This window comes from Arachis duranensis, chromosome 7 (assembly GCF_000817695.3).
Source record: "Arachis duranensis cultivar V14167 chromosome 7, aradu.V14167.gnm2.J7QH, whole genome shotgun sequence".
Lineage (NCBI taxonomy): Eukaryota > Viridiplantae > Streptophyta > Magnoliopsida > Fabales > Fabaceae > Arachis > Arachis duranensis.
This window is the reverse complement of record NC_029778.3, coordinates 5702132-5708080: the sequence shown is the minus strand read 5'-3', so window position 1 is coordinate 5708080 and position 5949 is coordinate 5702132. Positions and strand designations below refer to the sequence as shown.

The window sequence follows — 5949 nt, the reverse complement described above, 5'->3', positions numbered from 1 at the left end:
TGGCATCCAAACAAATTTAAGATTTATTATTTTTATTAATTTTGACTAATTTCTTTCTTAAAATATCTTTTAATCCAATAAACTAAGAAGGCAAATGATTTGATGATCCCAAAACGTTTAGATTATTAAATATTAAATGGTCATAATAATAAAATATATTTTTTTAATAATTATCAAATGGAAAATGTTAGGTAAACAATGACTATTTTGAACAACATAAACAACCACCAATCAAATAAAGATACACTGCATCCTAATTTAATGCTACTAATTTAAATTTACTTTTTTAACCCTATTAATTCACATTGTTCACACATTGTCCAAAAATAAATGAGTTATAGCTTAAATGGTATAGTCTCTTCATAAAAATCGCGAGTTCGAGTCTCCTTATCTTTGGTAAAAAAAATCTTCGATTGACTTTCACTCGACAAGATGAATTTTTTCAAAATTCAATCGATTGGATTTAACACCTTTTCAGCTTACAAGATCCAACAATGTTCAACAGAATAAATTTATATCAATTATTCAGATTTTCAAATTAGTATAGTATGCAGCATTTAAGAAAAAAAAAGGAAAATATTTACCTCTACTACTATTGTCATGTCATAAAATTTTTCCATAGTAAAATAAAAAAACAGAACTGCACTAACTACCACCGGCTTTCCAATGGTTAGTGTACCACTATCATCAAACACAATAAATTTTACCCCGAAAAATGAAACTAGCTCCTATCAGAATCAGCAACAAAAGAATGAGGGATGTCGGGAAAATGAGGCATACTTGTGTCAAATAACATGAGATAACATAGGCTAAAAACTAGGAGTTAAGCCTCATTTTGTTCTCTAAGATTGACGAGTTATACTGATTTAGTCCTCCAAATTTTGATTGCACTACATTAATTTTCAGATTCGAAAAAATACACTACGTTAATCCTTAGCCTATTTTCCGTCACTGAAGTGACGTGGCCAAATAGTGCCACGCTGAAAACTAGGAAACGGCGTCGTTTTTAAATTGGCGCTAAAAACCCCTTTGAACGACGTGGTTTTTATGCGATGGAAAATAAGCTAAGGACTAACGTGGTGTATTTTTTCGAATTTAGAAGATTAATTTAGTACAATTAAAATTTGGAAGACTAAATCAGTGCAACTCGTTAATTTCAGAGACCACAATGCGACTTAACTAAGAAATTAGACTATGCCAAACATCAATAATGCTAGAGATATAATGAAATGATATCTATCTGATATGAAACAAAGTTAGCAGGTCAAAAATAAAAAAAAACAAAGTAAAAATACGCCTTCCATAATGATTTTTAATGCTATAATTTCTCAGCAGAGAAGCGATATCCTTGCATAAATTGCTAGAGAAAAAGACATTATAGCGTTAGCATTAGCAACAACAAGCTATAAAGGCTATAAGCAATGACCAAATGTTTTTCCTTTGTAAAGAATGACCAAATGATCAAATGTTTTTCTAATGCTTCCAATTAATTGAATTTTAAAAACATACATATTACTGTGCGAAATTACTTTAAATCAATTGAATTACTAACAAATACCATTTTTTTAGTTTGTACTAATGTAACGGATCAAAGGATAATTCATCAGTCTGACAAAAAATGGTTAAGTCATTGCAAAACGAAATTTTATTCAAGAATTTTTTATGGCTAATAAATTGGTCAATAAAATAAACTAATAAACTAATTACTAGACAAGTTAGTTAACATTAGAAGTATAGTTAGTGATTTATTGGGTTTTATTATTTTTTTTCACTCTTCCATTTCGTTTTTGGTTGGTGTTACGATGGGTAACCGAAAATTAATGGGTTGGATGGTGTTGGTTGGCCCAAACGTCTGAAGGAGGAGGCTTCAAGTGGATCTGCAACTCGAGAACCTCCATCCGACTTGTATGTGAAAGAATGGGGGGTGGTACCTGCAAAGACACTCCGATGCCTAAGTCAGCAAAGGATTAAGCAGGTTTAGAATGTATTGGCCCTTAGAGATATCTGAGGGGTGTCAGTGTATTTATAGTGGTGAACCAATAACCACCGTTGGAGTAGTGCCATATTTTTAGGGTATTAACCGCCCCATTATCTTAGGGAGGTTAAGATATGGCTCGTAGAAGTGGTTAGAGAGATTCTAGGGGCAGTTACTCATTTGAATGAGTGTTTATCCGCCAGCTAATCTCGTGCCCGACTTCTTTAGAACAGGTCGTGGTGAGTACCGACTTCATAGGATGAAGATTGGCACTGGTGAGGCCCAACCCTTTGGATTAGGTCTTTTGCTTGATCCTGGGCCTTTATTATTGGGCCAGGGTATGAACAGTACCCCTACTCGAGCCCAATTTTCCTTTCAAGATTTGGGTTCGAGTATTCTACTCGGGGTCGTAGCCGACTTGTAGGAGGACCGACGTGATGGTCCGAAACCGACGTGACTTTTCGTAGCCTTTCGGTTCTGACGGTTACGTCTAATCAAACATCGTGTCCGTTTAGGGATGTGCGTAGGGAGTGATGGTCTTGGTAACGGTGCATTCTCATTAATGACTGCCCCATTTTTACCATTGTACCCCCACGTACTTATAAATATTCTCCCTCTCTTTCATTGTTTCGTTTCTGCGATTTTTCAAATTTTCCCCTTCACTCGTTCGCATTGCATCCTCGTGTTTTCGAAGGCTTTTTTCCTCCTCCAACCCTCATTTTCAGATAAAGGTTAGCTTCTTTCTGTAACATGCTTTTCTATTTGCATGCTTTTATTTGTAGATAGATAGGTTGGTTTGTGGACTTTAGTTCCGTATTCCCTCCCTTTAGAGACCGTGTTTTTGATTTTTCTTTTCTTTTCCTTTGTAGGTTTTTGTCACCTTTTTAAGAAAAGAAATGGCTTCCATAGATGTTCTTTCTTTGTGGGTTGATGTCACGGTCCTAGGGGAGGAACCTTTGGTCGATACCGAGTTTATCACTCATCTTTGTACTCGCCACAGAATTTGTACCTCTGAGAAAGACGAGCCGAAGTATGAGTTGGTGGTCCCGGGTCCAGAAGACCGGGTTTGTTTTGGGAGGGGCAGGCGGCCCATCATTTTTTCTTTATGTATGAGTGTATGATCACCCGTTTGGGTGTTTTTCTTCCTTTTTCAGATTTCGAGATGTCTGTTTTGCATCACTGTCGAGTTGCCCCTACTCAGCTTCACCCCAACTCTTGGGGTTTTTTGAAAATTTATCAATTTGTTAGCCATTCTTTGGAGTTCCCGACCTCTTTGAAGATTTTTTTCTATCTTTTTCATATGACCAAACCCTTTAGTAGGCTAAACAATAAACAACAGTGGGTGTCTTTCCGGGCCATACAAGGTCGGAGGGTTTTCACCCTTTCTGATGAATCTTTCCATGACTTCAAAAATTATTTCTTCAAAGTGCAAGCTGTAGAGGATCATCACCCCTTTTTCCTGGATGATAATTCTTCTCCCTGTTTTCCTTTATACTGGCTGGAGGCCTCCCCCTACGAGAAATATGGTCTGGACGACCTGGATGAGGTAGAAGCGGCCATTGTGGGGTTCCTCCGAGAAGCGTGGGGGAGGGCCCCATATTTGGACACTAAAAAGTTTCTCCAGGAGTCTCCGACCTTTGTTCAGGCACAGATAGGTAGTTTTCCTTTGTTTGTTTAGGGTTCCGACTTGTCTGACTGACTTTTCCGACTTGGCTTAATCTATCATCTATTGTTTTTTTTCAGAGATGGCGAAGACAAATGCTCAAGAGTCTTATCAGAGAGTCCAGGAGGCTAGAGCAAGGTCTCGTGCCAGGACTGGTGGTGCTAAGGCGGTCATCTCTCCTCCTCCTCCTCCTCGGAACGTGGGGACTCCTTCCCAGCCCATTGTGATTTCTTCTTCGGTTTCCTCTCAGCCGCCCCCCTCCGCCCGACCATCCCCTGAGCCAGAGAAGAAGAAGCGCAAGACTTTAGAGTCTGGCTCTTCTGGTGAGGTTAAGGCGGATGCTCTTGCATTCGTCCGAAAGAACATCTACCCCCATGTTCGCATAAGCATGGATGATGTTTCTGTTCGGAGCCACCTTACCACTCTGGTTGAGGAGAGCCTTAAGGCGGCGGGTGTTTGCGGTAAACTCTTAGACATTTTTGAGAAGGTTCCCCTCAGCTCTTTGGGAATGACTTCGAAGGTCGAAGAGCTGGAGGGGAGGCTTCGTATGTTTCAAGAGCATGAGAGGGAGTTGAAGGAGGAAGTTGCCAAGTTGAAGGGGGAGAGAGATAACCTCCGGGAAAAGGAGAGGAAGTTGCAAGCTCGATGCAACATGGAGATGGACTTGAGGAAGACAGCGCAGGCTAGCTATCAAAGTTTATTTGAAGATCTTGTGTCTGTGAAGAATGATCTGCTGAATTCTCGGAAGGCATATACTGAGTTGGAGGACTCTATTGCTGATGGTGCCGAGGAGGCTTGGAGGATCTTTAAGGAGCAAGTCGGAGTCATTGCTCCCGACTTGGATCTTTCTCCTTTAGATCCTGACAAAGTCGTCATTGATGGTGCAATTGTGGTTCCTCCTGTCCCCGTGATCATTTCCGAGTCAGAATTGAAGACCCGGGGGCAGAGGATCATTGAGTCCCCTCCTCGTTCTAAGGATGCTCCGAGCTCTTCTGTTATTCCTCCGATTTCCTCTTCATCTCCTGTGGATGCCTCTCTTCCCGGTCCTGGTGGCGCTCCTCCTGACTCTGGTGGTGGTGATCCGTCTACTCCTCTGCAGAAATAATTTTATGTGGCTATATGGGGGCTCGGCCTGTGGGTCCCCCCTTTTTTAAACTCTTTATATTTGTTTGTTGGTGGTGTTTGTTGAACAATTTCTTTTGGCCTTTTAAGGCCGTAAACAAAATATTTAAAAATACCCTTTTTAAATAAGGGTTTTAAATTAACAAAATAAATACCCTTTTTTTTGTATAAGGGTTTAAGTTACCTTATGCGTGTATGCTTTTCTGATTTTGATTTTTCGAAGTCCCTTTGATCTTTTTCTGAAAACCTTTCCCTTTGGCTTGTCTGTTTTTCTGAGCCTTTTTGTTTAAGGACTTTAGGACAGCCTTTAAACTTTTTCCTAGGTTTTTCAATCTCTTTTTTTGTTATTCCTTATACTCAACTTTGCTTTATTGAGTTCTTATGACTTAGGTTATTTTTGCGATGCGTTTTTCTTCTACTCGGTTCTTCACTCCCATTTACGGGTCGAAGTGTTTCCGAGCTTCTCTACTCGGGTTTTCATTTCGACTTATGAGTTGGATTGTTTCCAAATTTTTTACGATCAACTTATATAACCTCTTTACACCGACTTGTACCTCGTCGTTTTATCCTGACGACCATCTAAATCGGTTCATGGGATTTTCACATTTTGTCGAGCTTCGTGGAAAGATTTAGAAAATAGAAAGGAGTTTATAAGAGATATTGTAAATGAAAAAATATCTTTATTGATTGGGGAGGTACCTTCTTGCTACTAAGGGTTTTTAATAGCTTATTTTCCCTTAGCCTCTACTATGATGCCTCGTTAAAAACCCTCCTCCAGAAAAAACCCTTTGATTTTGGAAAAAAATCATGAAGTTGGGAAAAGAGTACATCAGGGAGTAGAGTTCGCTTTTAGCTGTAGTATCTTTTCATATTACAAGCATGCCACGACCTTGGAAACTCAGTGCCGTTTAGGTCGGTCACTTTATAATAACCTTTTCCTAAGACTTCATTGACTTTGTATGGTCCCTTCCAATTAGCAGCGAGTTTTCCTTGTCCTGATTTGCTGACTCCAATGTCATTTCTGATTAAGACCAAGTCATTTGGGGAAAATGTTCTTCGAATGACTTTTTTGTTGTACCTTGTAGTCATCCTTTGCTTCAACGCTGCTTCTCTTATCTGGGCTTCTTCTCGGACTTCTGGGAGCAAGTCGAGCTCCTCTTTGTGCCCCTGTATGCTTCCGATCTCATCA

The 5949-nt window shown here is 39.5% G+C and overlaps 1 protein-coding gene across 2 annotated transcripts in view; it reads right to left on the bottom strand.

Annotated features, from left to right (window-relative positions):
• Nucleotides 1-5949, bottom strand: part of LOC107496662 (uncharacterized) — a 60569-nt gene that overhangs the window by 7835 nt on the left and 46785 nt on the right. The gene's annotated exons all lie outside the window — the stretch shown is intronic.